The sequence below is a fragment of the Ranitomeya variabilis genome, chromosome 7 (genome assembly GCF_051348905.1).
Source record: "Ranitomeya variabilis isolate aRanVar5 chromosome 7, aRanVar5.hap1, whole genome shotgun sequence".
Classification (NCBI taxonomy): domain Eukaryota; kingdom Metazoa; phylum Chordata; class Amphibia; order Anura; family Dendrobatidae; genus Ranitomeya; species Ranitomeya variabilis.
The window spans coordinates 92,727,715-92,742,089 of NC_135238.1; positions in this window are offsets into that span (position 1 = coordinate 92,727,715).

Sequence of the window (14,375 nt, forward strand, 5' to 3'; positions counted from 1 at the left end):
TTTCCGTCGATGCCTATGTGGATTCAGGCGCTGCCCTGAGTCTTATGGATTGGTCATTTGCTAAACGCTGCGGTTTTAGTCTAGAGCCTCTGGAAGTTCCTATTCCTCTGAAGGGAATTGATTCTACACCATTGGCTATGAATAAACCGCAGTATTGGACACTAGGGTTGAGCGAAACGGGTCGATCATTTTCAAAAGTCGCCGACTTTTGGCTAAGTCGGCGTCTCATGAAACCCGATCCGACCCCTGTGCTTGTCGGCCATGCGGTACGCGACTTTCGCGCCAAAGTCGCGTTTCAATGACGCGAAAAGCGCCATTTCTCAGCCAATGAAGGTGAACGCAGAGTGTGGGCAGCGTGATGACATAGGTCCTGGTCCCCACCATCTTAGAGAAGGGCATTGCAGTGATTGGCTTGCTGTCTGCGGCGTCACAGGGGCTATAAAGGGGCGTTCCCGCCGACCGCCATCTTACTGCTGCTGATCTGAGCTTAGGGAGAGGTTGCTGCCGCTTCGTCAGAAGCAGGGAGAGCGTTAGGCAGGGTCCACTAACCACCAAACCGCTTGTGCTGTAGCGATTTCCACTGTCCAACACCACCTTCGGTGTGCAGGAACAGTGGAAGCTATTTTTTTTTTTTTTTCCTCAGCGCTGTAGCTCATTGGGCTGCCCTAGAAGGCTCCGTGATAGCTGTATTGCTGTGTGTACGCCACTGTGGAAACCAACTGCTTTTTTCAAAGCACATATCCTCTTGTTCCTTTCTGCACAGCTATCTTTTTTGTTTGTCCACACTTTTTATTTAATTTGTGCATCAGTCCACTCCTATTGCTGCCTGCCATACCTGGCTTAGATTACTGCAGGGAGATAGTAATTGTAGGACAGTCCCTGTTTTTTTTTTTTTTTTTTTTTTGTGGGAGATTAAGATTGGCATTTCTGCTACAGTGCCATCCCTGTGTGTGCCATCTCTCACTGAGTGGGCCATAGAAAGCCTATTTATTTTTTCCGTGATTTGTGTTCTAAATTCTACCTCAACACAAAAACACTACATCAATCAGTGGTAGAAAAATATTGGCCTCAGTCAGGGCTTGTGTGCCACTGCTGTGTGTGCTATCTCTTATTCAGTGGGCTATAGAAAGCCTATTTATTTATTTATTTTTTTTCTTATTATTTGGTTTCTAAAGTCTCCCTGAAAAAAAAAAAAATAAATAAAAAAACAGTGGGAGAGTAATATTGCCCTTTCAGCTTGTGTGCCAGTCTTGACTCCTGGGTGTGCCACCTCTCTCTCTAATTGTGGGCCATAGAAAGCCTTTTTTTTTTTTTTTTTAAATATTATTGGGTTTCTAAAGTCTCCCTTAAAAAACAAAAAATACATAAAAAAACAGTGGGAGAGTAATATTGCCCTTTCAGCTTGTGTGCCAGTCTTGACTCCTGGGTGTGCCACCTCTCTCTCTCATTCAGTGGGCCATAGAAAGGCTATTTATTTTTTTGGTTTTTTTAATATTATTTGGTTTCTAAAGTCTCCCTTAAAAAACAAAAAATACATAAAAAAACAGTGGGAGAGTAATATTGCCCTTTCAGCTTGTGTGCCAGTCTTGACTCCTGGGTGTGCCACCTCTCTCTCTCATTCAGTGGGCCATAGAAAGGCTATTTATTTTTTTGTTTTTTTTAATATTATTTGGTTTCTAAAGTCTCCCTGAAAAAAAATAAATAAATAAAAAAACAGTGGGAGAGTAATATTGCCCTTTCAGCTTGTGTGCCAGTCTTGACTCCTGGGTGTGCCACCTCTCTCTCTAATTGTGGGCCATAGAAAGCCTTTTTTTTTTTTTTTTAAATATTATTGGGTTTCTAAAGTCTCCCTTAAAAAACAAAAAATACATAAAAAAAAACAGTGGGAGAGTAATATTGCCCTTTCAGCTTGTGTGCCAGTCTTGACTCCTGGGTGTGCCACCTCTCTCCCTCTCATTCAGTGGGCCATAGAAAGCCTATTTTTTTTTTTTTAAATATTATTGGGTTTCTAAAGTCTCCCTTAAAAAACAAAAAATACATAAAAAAACAGTGGGAGAGTAATATTGCCCTTTCAGCTTGTGTGCCAGTCTTGACTCCTGGGTGTGCCACCTCTCTCCCTCTCATTCAGTGGGCCATAGAAAGCCTATTTATTTTTTTTTAAAAATATTATTGGGTTTCTAAAGTCTCCCTTAAAAAACAAAAAATACATAAAAAAACAGTGGGAGAGTAATATTGCCCTTTCAGCTTGTGTGCCAGTCTTGACTCCTGGGTGTGCCACCTCTCTCTCATTCAGTGGGCCATAGAAAGCATTTTTTTTTTTCCTTGATTTGTGTTCTAAAATCTACCTCAACACAAAAACACTACATCAATCAGTGGGAGAAAAATATTGGCCTCAGTCAGGGCTTGTGTGCCACTGCTGTGTGTGCTATCTCTCATTCAGTGGGCTATAGAAAGCCTATTTATTTATTTATTTTTTTTCTTATTATTTGGTTTCTAAAGTCTCCCTGAAAAAAAAAAATACATAAAAAATCAGTGGGAGAGTAATATTGCCCTTTCAGCTTGTGTGCCAGTCTTGACTCCTGGGTGTGCCACCTCTCTCCCTCTCATTCAGTGGGCCATAGAAAGCCTATTTATTTTTTTTTTAAATATTATTGGGTTTCTAAAGTCTCCCTTAAAAAACAAAAAATACATAAAAAAGCAGTGGGAGAGTAATATTGCCCTTTCAGCTTGTGTGCCAGTCTTGACTCCTGGGTGTGCCACCTCTCTCCCTCTCATTCAGTGGGCAATAGAAAGCCTATTTTTTTTTTTTTAATATTATTGGGTTTCTAAAGTCTCCCTGAAAAAAAAAAAAACATAAAAAAACAGTGGGAGAGTAATATTGCCCTTTCAGCTTGTGTGCCAGTCTTGACTCCTGGGTGTGCCACCTCTCTCTCATTCAGTGGGCCATAGAAAGGCTATTTATTTTTTAGTTTTTTTTAATATTATTTGGTTTCTAAAGTCTCCCTGAAAAAAAAAAAAAACATAAAAAAACAGTGGGAGAGTAATATTGCCCTTTCAGCTTGTGCGCCAGTCTTGACTCCTGGGTGTGCCACCTCTCTCTCATTCAGTGGGCCATAGAAAGCAATTTTTTTTTTTTCCTTGATTTGTGTTCTAAAATCTACCTCAACACAAAAACACTACATCAATCAGTGGGAGAAAAATATTGGCCTCAGTCAGGGCTTGTGTGCCACTGCTGTGTGTGCTATCTCTCATTCAGTGGGCTATAGAAAGCCTATTTATTTATTTATTTTTTTTCTTATTATTTGGTTTCTAAAGTCTCCCTGAAAAAAAAAAAAAACATAAAAAAACAGTGGGAGAGTAATATTGCCCTTTCAGCTTGTGTGCCAGTCTTGACTGCCGGGTGTGCCACCTCTCTCCCTCTCATTCAGTGGGCCATAGAAAGCCTATTTATTTTTTTTTTTAAATATTATTGGGTTTCTAAAGTCTCCCTTAAAAAACAAAAAATACATAAAAAAACAGTGGGAGAGTAATATTGCCCTTTCAGCTTGTGTGCCAGTCTTGACTCCTGGGTGTGCCACCTCTCTCTCTCATTCAGTGGGCCATAGAAAGGCTATTTATTTTTTTGTTTTTTTTAATATTATTTGGTTTCTAAAGTCTCCCTGAAAAAAAAAAAAAACATAAAAAAACAGTGGGAGAGTAATATTGCCCTTTCAGCTTGTGTGCCAGTCTTGACTCCTGGGTGTGCCACCTCTCTCTCATTCAGTGGGCCATAGAAAGGCTATTTATTTTTTTGTTTTTTTTAATATTATTTGGTTTCTAAAGTCTCCCTGAAAAAAAAAAAACATAAAAAAACTGTGGGAGAGTAATATTGCCCTTTCAGCTTGTGCGCCAGTCTTGACTCCTGGGTGTGCCACCTCTCTCTCTCTAATTGTGGGCCATAGAAAGCCTTTTTTTGTTTGGTTTTTTTTAATATTATTTGGTTTCTAAAGTCTCCCTGAGAAAAAAAAATAAATAAATTAGGTGGGAGATTAATATTGACATTAGTGCTTGAGTGACAGTCCTGCGTGTGTGTCATCTCTGTGATTTTGTGCCACAGAAAACAGAGTGTGTAACATTGTGCCTGATTTTCCTTGTGGTCTCACCAACCTGTTAAGGGATATTGAAATCATACTGAAGTTATAGCTCACCGTGTAAGTTGTTTGACAGCAACAAATAAAGTTACTTTGGTTAAGATTTTAAAACAATGAGGAAGTCTGGTGCAAGAGGTCGTCGTGGGCGTTCATTGTCAGCTGGTAATGATGGTAGTGGTAAGTGGAGCATCAGGTGGTCGTGGGGATAAAAATATTCCACCTAAGTCTGGAGCTGTGGAGCCAGTTTCGTCGTCAGGCTACACAAGGCCTCGAACGCTCTCTTTTCTGGGAGTAGGAAAACCGCTTTTAAAGGCGGAGCAGCAACAGCAAGTTTTGGCTTACATTGCAGACTCAGCCTCTAGCTCTTTTGCCTCCTCTTCAGAAACTGGTAAATGTAAAAGCAGCGCGTCGCTTGTGGATGTTCACGGTCAGGGACAAGTCGCTTCCTTGTCCTCCTCAGCAAAAACTACAACAAGAGAGAAGGATGCAGCAGGCGACACAACGGGTCACTCCATGGAGCTCTTTACACATACCGTCCCTGGCTTAGAAAGTGAAACATTTAACAGGCCATGCCCATTACAAGTAGATTCTGACATGGAGTGCACTGATGCACAGCCACAGCCAGAGTACTATGCTGCTCCTTTGACTCAGACCACCACATTGCCCTCTCAGGGTACAGATCCACAATCAGACCCTGATGAGACTATGTTGCCCCGCCACGAACGCTATACCACCGACCGACACAGTGACACAGACGAAGTTGCACACGAGCTCGAAGAGGAGGTAATAGATGACCCAGTTATTGACCCCGATTGGCAGCCATTGGGGGAACAGGGTGCAGGCGGCAGTAGTTCAGAAGCGGAGGTGGAGGAGGGGCCGCAGCAGGCATCAACATCGCAACAGGTTCCATCTGCCGGGCCCGTATCTGGCCCAAAACGCGTGTCAAAGCCAAAACCTGTTGGAGCACAGCGTTGCCATCCGGTTAAAGCTCAGTCTGCAATCCCTGAAAAGGGATCCGAGTCTAGGAAGAGTGCAGTCTGGCATTTTTTTAAACAACATCCAACTGATCAGCGCAAAGTCATCTGTCAAAAATGTTCAACTAGCTTAAGCAGAGGTCAGAATCTGAAAAGTCTAAATACTAGTTGCATGCATAGACACTTAACCACCATGCATTTTCAAGCCTGGACTAACTACCAAACGTCCCTTAAGGTTGTAGCACCCTCGGCCAATGAAGCTAGTCAGCAACGCAACATCCCTTCCGTCACTGTAAGGCCACCATTTTCCGCACCACCGGCAGTATCTGTGCAGGTTTCTTTGCCAGCCAAAAGCAGTCAGGGTCAGGGAATCACCAGTTTTGTAGGAGGAAATATTGCATCTAGGGCACCGGCGGAAACAATACCGTCTCCAACCGTCTCTCAGTCTGCCATGTACACCGGCACACCCGAAAGTTCCACGATCTCCAGCTCTCCAGTCCAGCTCACCCTACATGAGACTCTGGTTAGAAAAAGGAAGTACTTATCCTCGCATCCGCGTACACAGGGTTTTAACATAGCTAGACTAATCTCGTTAGAGATGATGCCCTACCGGTTAGTTGAAAGCAAAGCTTTCAAAGCCCTGATGGAGTACGCTGAACCACGATACGAGCTACCCAGTCGACACTTTTTTTCCAGAAAAGCCATCCCAGCCCTGCACCAGCATGTTAAACAGCGCATCGTCCATGCACTCAGGCAATCTGTGAGTACAAAGGTGCACCTGACTACAGATGCATGGACCAGTAGGCATGGCCAGGGACGTTATGTGTCCATCACGGCACACTGGGTGAATGTGGTGGATGCAGGGTCCACAGGCGACATCAATTTAGGGACAGTTGTGCCTAGCCCACGGTCTAGGAAACAGTTGGCTGTAGGCGTTCGCACCCCCTCCTCCTCCTCCTCCTCGTCCTCCTGCAGAAGCTACAGCTCTTCCACAGAACGCAGTCTGCCAACCACTCCATCGGCAGATGACACTGTTGCACACCAGTTGTCCCATTATGGGCCAGCTACTGCCAAGCGTCAGCAGGCTGTATTGGCTATGAAGTGTTTGGGCGACAACAGACACACCGCGGAAGTTCTGTCCGAGTTCTTGCAACAAGAAACGCAGTCGTGGCTGGGCACAATAGATCTTGAGGCAGGCAAGGTAGTGAGTGATAACGGAAGGAATTTCATGGCTGCCATCTCCCTTTCCCAACTGAAACACATTCCTTGCCTGGCTCACACCTTAAACCTGGTGGTTCAGTGCTTATTGAAAACTTATCCTGGGTTCTCCGACCTGCTCCTCAAAGTGCGTGCACTTTGCTCACATATCCGACGTTCGCCTGTACACGCCAGCCGTATGCAGACCTATCAGCGGTCTTTGAACCTTCCCCAGCATCGCCTAATCATAGACGTTGCAACAAGGTGGAACTCAACACTGCACATGCTTCAGAGACTGTGCGAACAGAGGCGTGCTGTTATTTATTTGTGGGAGGATACACGGGCAGGCAGTAGGATGGCAGACATGGAGTTGTCAGGTGTGCAGTGGTCTAAGATACAAGACATGTGTCAAGTCCTTCAGTGTTTTGAGGAATGCACACGGCTGGTTAGTGCAGACAACGCCGTAATAAGCATGAGCATCCCCCTAATGCGTCTGCTGATGCAAAGTTTGACGCACATAAAGGAGCAGGCGTCTGCACCAGAGGAAGAGGAAAGCCTTGATGACAGTCAGCCATTGTCTGGTCAGGGCAGTGTACAGGACGAGGTAGCGGGCGAAGAGGAGGTGGAGGACGAGGAGGATGATGGGGATGAGTATATTTTTAATGCGGAACCTTTCCCGGGGGCACAGGAAATTGGTTGCGTGTCACGGCCGGGTTCTGGTTTTTTGAGGGACACAAGTGACGTAGATTTGCCTGCAACTGCCCCTCAACCAATCACAACCGGAGATTTGACAACTGGAACTTTGGCCCACATGGCGGATTATGCCTTACGTATACTAAAAAGGGACACACGCATTACGAAAATGATGAACGATGACGATTACTGGTTGGCCTGCCTCCTTGATCCACGCTATAAAGGCAAATTGCAAAATATTATGCCACATGAGAACTTGGAACTAATATTAGCAACCAAACAATCAACTCTTGTTGACCGTTTGCTTCAGGCATTCCCAGCACACAGCGCACGTGATCGTTCTCACACGAGCTCCAGGGGGCAGCAGACTAGGAGTGTTAGGGGTGCACACATCAGAAGTGGCGTTGGACAGAGGGGTTTTCTGACCAGGTTGTGGAGTGATTTTGCTATGACCGCAGACAGGACAGGTACTGCTGCATCAATTGAAAGTGACAGGAGACAACATTTGTCCAGTATGGTTACTAACTATTTTTCATCCCTTATCGATGTTCTCCCTCAACCGTCATTCCCATTTGATTACTGGGCCTCCAAATTAGACACCTGGCCAGAATTGGCAGAATATGCATTGCAGGAGCTTGCTTGCCCGGCAGCAAGTGTCCTATCAGAAAGAGTATTCAGTGCTGCAGGTTCAATATTAACCGAAAAAAGGACTCGTCTGGCTACCCAAAATGTTGACGATCTAACATTCATTAAAATGAACCACAACTGGATTTCGAAATCTTTTGCCCCACCTTGCCCGGCCGACACCTAGCTTTCCTATGAAAAGCTCTTGCCTGTGAATTACTTTTCTAATGTCTAATTTGCTGCAGCTGATTGTACAGCATACGACATGTTTACACCTCCCTAAATGGCCAAACTCCCCACACGGGGCCGTGGTATCGGGACTTGGCGCAAGCACCCGTGAGACTGCTGTTTGTCTGAAGAGGTGGGTCTGCTCGCTTTTGGTTGACGGCATTGCTACTGGGTCCCTCATAGTACAATGTAGTGTCTCTGGCGGTGGTGGTGCGCACCCAACGTCAGACACACCGTTGTAACATGAGGGGCCCTGGGGCGGTCCCGCCGGCCTCAAGAGAGTTCCCCCCTACCCCAGCTCAAAATGTGCTCTACCACGTGCAAAATTATGTCGCACAGCTCCACCAATCTTTAGTCTATTCGCTGACATCATTCAATGTCTGGCACTGACAATACAAATTTGTAGACATCTATGATGCAACTTAAAGTAGTCTGTGTCTGTGTCCTATATTGGCACCATTAAATAGTTACTGCCAAATTACTATGTCAGAAACTCAGTAGATGAGCCCACCCCTGTACCTAAGTATGCCACCTTTTTTTTTGTTTTGGTTGTTTTGCGAGACATTAACATCTATTTATATTTTGGGAGTACTGGGACAGACACTCCTTGCACTACTCCTCCACTCACCACCAAGCTGCCTGTGTATCCATGTAACCGCTGTAAAGCTGCCATGAGCCTATTGTTTGTTATTTTAGGCCTTTGATAGCCTGTCTGCGGTCCCTACTTTAAATACTCCTCCACTCACCACCAAGCTGCCTGCCCGTGTATCCATGTAACCGCTGTAAAACTGCCATGAGCCTATTGTTTGTTATTTTAGGCCTTTGATAGCCTGTCTGCGGTCCCTACTTTAAATACTCCTCCACTCACCACCAAGCTGCCTGCCCGTGTATCCATGTAACCGCTGTAAAACTGCCATGAGCCTATTGTTTGTTATTTTAGGCCTTTGATAGCCTGTCTGCGGTCCCTACTTTAAATACTCCTCCACTCACCACCAAGCTGCCTGCCCGTGTATCCATGTAACCGCTGTAAAGCTGCCATGAGCCTATTGTTTGTTATTTTAGGCCTTTGATAGCCTGTCTGCGGTCCCTACTTTAAATACTCCTCCACTCACCACCAAGCTGCCTGTGTATCCATGTAACCGCTGTAAAACTGCCATGAGCCTATTGTTTGTTATTTTAGGCCTTTGATAGCCTGTCTGCGGTCCCTACTTTAAATACTCCTCCACTCACCACCAAGCTGCCTGCCCGTGTATCCATGTAACCGCTGTAAAACTACCATGAGCCTATTGTTTGTTATTTTAGGCCTTTGATAGCCTGTCTGCGGTCCCTACTTTAAATACTCCTCCACTCACCACCAAGCTGCCTGTGTATCCATGTAACCGCTGTAAAACTGCCATGAGCCTATTGTTTGTTATTTTAGGCCTTTGATAGCCTGTCTGCGGTCCCTACTTTAAATACTCCTCCACTCACCACCAAGCTGCCTGCCCGTGTATCCATGTAACCGCTGTAAAACTGCCATGAGCCTATTGTTTGTTATTTTAGGCCTTTGATAGCCTGTCTGCGGTCCCTACTTTAAATACTCCTCCACTCACCACCAAGCTGCCTGCCCGTGTATCCATGTAACCGCTGTAAAACTGACATGAGCCTATTGTTTGTTATTTTAGGCCTTCGAAGCCTGTCTGCGGTCCCTCCTTCCACTAGGCCTCCACTGACCAGACCACTGCTGCCCGTGTACCCCTGGAACCAATTTTAAAGTGCCTACAGCCAGCCCATTTTATTGTGTTAGGCCTTCGAAGCCTGTCTGCGGTCCCTCCTTCCACTAGGCCTCCACTGACCAGACCACTGCTGCCCGTGTACCCCTGGAACCAATTTTAAAGTGCCTACAGCCAGCCCATTTTATTGTGTTAGGCCTTCGAAGCCTGTCTGCGGTCCCTCCTTCCACTAGGCCTCCACTGACCAGACCACTGCTGCCCGTGTACCCCTGGAACCAATTTTAAAGTGCCTACAGCCAGCCCATTTTATTGTGTTAGGCCTTCGAAGCCTGTCTGCGGTCCCTCCTTCCACTAGGCCTCCACTGACCAGACCACTGCTGCCCGTGTACCCCTGGAACCAATTTTAAAGTGCCTACAGCCAGCCCATTTTATTGTGTTAGGCCTTCGAAGCCTGTCTGCGGTCCCTCCTTCCACTAGGCCTCCATTGACCAGACCACTGCTGCCCGTGTACCCCTGGAACCAATTTTAAAGTGCCTACAGCCAGCCCATTTTATTGTGTTAGGCCTTCGAAGCCTGTCTGCGGTCCCTCCTTCCACTAGGCCTCCACTGACCAGACCACTGCTGCCCGTGTACCCCTGGAACCAATTTTAAAGTGCCTACAGCCAGCCCATTTTATTGTGTTAGGCCTTCGAAGCCTGTCTGCGGTCCCTCCTTCCAATAGGCCTCCACTGACCAGACCACTGCTGCCCGTGTACCCCTGGAACCAATTTTAAAGTGCCTACAGCCAGCCCATTTTATTGTGTTAGGCCTTCGAAGCCTGTCTGCGGTCCCTCCTTCCACTAGGCCTCCACTGACCAGACCACTGCTGCCCGTGTACCCCTGGAACCAATTTTAAAGTGCCTACAGCCAGCCCATTTTATTGTGTTAGGCCTTCGAAGCCTGTCTGCGGTCCCTCCTTCCAATAGGCCTACACTGACAAAGGTACACCTGACAACAGACACATGGACCTGTACGCATGGCCACGGAAGATTACGTGTCCTTTGTGGCTCAATGGGTTAATGTATTGGATGCATGGTCCACACAGGGGACAGCCTGCTAAGTCTGTCTGCAGTCCCTAATTCAAGTTGTTCTCAACTGAATAAAGCTGAGCTTCTACCTTCCGGCTCTGATTAACTGCTGTTTTTAAACACATTGGTGGTTCCGGCCTACTAACGGTGTCTGCCCCTGCCTGGTGTTGCCCTCAACTGAATAAAGCTGAGCTTCAACCTTCTGGCTCTCATTAAGTGTTTTTTAAAAAACAAAATGGTGGTTAGGGCCTACTAACGGCTTCTGCCCCTCCCTGGTGTTGCCCTCAACTGAATAAAGCTGAGCTTCTACCTTCCGGCTCTGATTAACTGCTGTTTTTAAACACATTGGTGGTTCCGACCTACTAACGGTGTCTGCCCCTGCCTGGTGTTGCCCTCAACTGAATAAAGCTGAGCTTCAACCTTCTGGCTCTCATTAAGTGTTTTTTAAAAAACAAAATGGTGGTTAGGGCCTACTAACGGCTTCTGCCCCTCCCTGGTGTTGCCCTCAACTGAATAAAGCTGAGCTTCTACCTTCCGGCTCTCATTAAGTGTTTTTTAAAAAACAAAATGGTGGTTAGGGCCTACTAACGGCTTCTGCCCCTCCCTGGTGTTGCCCTCAACTGAATAAAGCTGAGCTTCTACCTTCCGGCTCTGATTAACTGCTGTTTTTAAACACATTGGTGGTTCCGGCCTACTAACGGTGTCTGCCCCTGCCTGGTGTTGCCCTCAACTGAATAAAGCTGAGCTTCAACCTTCTGGCTCTCAGTAAGTGTTTTTTAAAAAACAAAATGGTGGTTAGGGCCTACTAACGGCTTCTGCCCCTCCCTGGTGTTGCCCTCAACTGAATAAAGCTGAGCTTCTACCTTCCGGCTCTGATTAACTGCTGTTTTTAAACACATTGGTGGTTCCGGCCTACTAACGGTGTCTGCCCCTGCCTGGTGTTGCCCTCAACTGAATAAAGCTGAGCTTCAACCTTCTGGCTCTCATTAAGTGTTTTTTTAAAAACAAAATGGTGGTTAGGGCCTACTAACGGCTTCTGCCCCTCCCTGGTGTTGCCCTCAACTGAATAAAGCTGAGCTTCTACCTTCCGGCTCTGATTAACTGCTGTTTTTAAACACATTGGTGGTTCCGGCCTACTAACGGTGTCTGCCCCTGCCTGGTGTTTCCCTCAACTGAATAAAGCTGAGCTTCAACCTTCTGGCTCTCATTAAGTGTTTTTTAAAAAACAAAATGGTGGTTAGGGCCTACTAACGGCTTCTGCCCCTCCCTGGTGTTGCCCTCAACTGAATAAAGCTGAGCTTCTACCTTCCGGCTCTCATTAAGTGTTTTTTAAAAAACAAAATGGTGGTTAGGGCCTACTAACGGCTTCTGCCCCTCCCTGGTGTTGCCCTCAACTGAATAAAGCTGAGCTTCTACCTTCCGGCTCTCATTAAGTCTTTTTTAAAAAACAAAGTGGTGGTTAGGGCCTACTAACGGCTTCTGCCCCTCCCTGGTGTTGCCCTCAACTGAATAAAGCTGAGCTTCAACCTTCTGGCTCTCATTAAGTGTTTTTTAAAAAACAAAATGGTGGTTAGGGCCTACTAACGGCTTCTGCCCCTCCCTGGTGTTGCCCTCAACTGAATAAAGCTGAGCTTCTACCTTCCGGCTCTCATTAAGTGTTTTTTAAAAAACAAAATGGTGGTTAGGGCCTACTAACGGCTTCTGCCCCTCCCTGGTGTTGCCCTCAACTGAATAAAGCTGAGCTTCTACCTTCCGGCTCTGATTAACTGCTGTTTTTAAACACATTGGTGGTTCCGGCCTACTAACGGTGTCTGCCCCTCCCTGGTGTTGCCCTCAACTGAATAAAGCTGAGCTTCTACCTTCCGGTTCTGATTAACTGCTGTTTTTAAACACATTGGTGGTTCCGGCCTACTAACGGTGTCTGCCCCGCCTGGTGTTGCCCTCAACTGAATAAAGCTGAGCTTCAACCTTCTGGCTCTCATTAAGTGTTTTTTAAAAAACAAAATGGTGGTTAGGGCCTACTAACGGCTTCTGCCCCTCCCTGGTGTTGCCCTCAACTGAATAAAGCTGAGCTTCAACCTTCTGGCTCTCATTAAGTGTTTTTTAAAAAACAAAATGGTGGTTAGGGCCTACTAACGGCTTCTGCCCCTCCCTGGTGTTGCCCTCAACTGAATAAAGCTGAGCTTCTACCTTCCGGCTCTCATTAAGTGTTTTTTAAAAAACAAAATGGTGGTTAGGGCCTACTAACGGCTTCTGCCCCTCCCTGGTGTTGCCCTCAACTGAATAAAGCTGAGCTTCTACCTTCCGGCTCTGATTAACTGCTGTTTTTAAACACATTGGTGGTTCCGGCCTACTAACGGTGTCTGCCCCTGCCTGGTGTTGCCCTCAACTGAAGAAAGCTGAGCTTCAACCTTCTGGCTCTCATTAAGTGTTTTTTTAAAAACAAAATGGTGGTTAGGGCCTACTAACGGCTTCTGCCCCTCCCTGGTGTTGCCCTCAACTGAATAAAGCTGAGCTTCTACCTTCCGGCTCTGATTAACTGCTGTTTTTAAACACATTGGTGGTTCCGGCCTACTAACGGTGTCTGCCCCTGCCTGGTGTTGCCCTCAACTGAATAAAGCTGAGCTTCAACCTTCTGGCTCTCATTAAGTGTTTTTTTAAAAACAAAATGGTGGTTAGGGCCTACTAACGGCTTCTGCCCCTCCCTGGTGTTGCCCTCAACTGAATAATGCTGAGCTTCTACCTTCCGGCTCTGATTAACTGCTGTTTTTAAACACATTGGTGGTTCCGGCCTACTAACGGTGTCTGCCCCTCCCTGGTGTTGCCCTCAACTGAATAAAGCTGAGCTTCTACCTTCCGCCTCTGATTAACTGCTGTTTTTAAACACATTGGTGGTTCCGGCCTACTAACGGTGTCTGCCCCTGCCTGGTGTTGCCCTCAACTGAATAAAGCTGAGCTTCAACCTTCTGGCTCTCATTAAGTGTTTTTTAAAAAACAAAATGGTGGTTAGGGCCTACTAACGGCTTCTGCCCCTCCCTGGTGTTGCCCTCAACTGAATAAAGCTGAGCTTCTACCTTCCGGCTCTCATTAAGTGTTTTTTAAAAAACAAAATGGTGGTTAGGGCCTACTAACGGCTTCTGCCCCTCCCTGGTGTTGCCCTCAACTGAATAAAGCTGAGCTTCTACCTTCCGGCTCTGATTAACTGCTGTTTTTAAACACATTGGTGGTTCCGGTGTCATGATCTCTGCAGGCAGAGATCATAGCAAGCCTATAGAGGGACAAGCTCTCGGAAGATGGAACTATACTGACCATGAACTAAGCCTGCCGCGCAACTAGAAATAGCCAGGTAGCATTTCCTATTTATCGCTAGATGCCCAGCTCTGGCCTAAGACCTAAATAGCTAGCAGAGGGAAATATAAGACCTGGCTCACCTCTAGAGAAATATTCCAAAGAAGACAGTAGCCCCCCACATATAATGACGGTGAGTTCAGATGAAACAACAAACGCAGCAGGAAAATAGTCTTAGCAAATTTGAGGTCCGCTTACTAGATAGCAGAAGACAGATAGTATACTTTCATGGTCAGCAGAAAAACACTAACAAAACACCATCCAGAGATTACCTTAAACTCTGGCATTAACTCATAACGCCAGAGTAGCAATCCCTGATCAACGAGAGCTTTCCAGACACAGTAACAAAACTTCAGCTGTGAACTGGAACAAATAGGCAAAACAAAACATGGACAAAAGTCC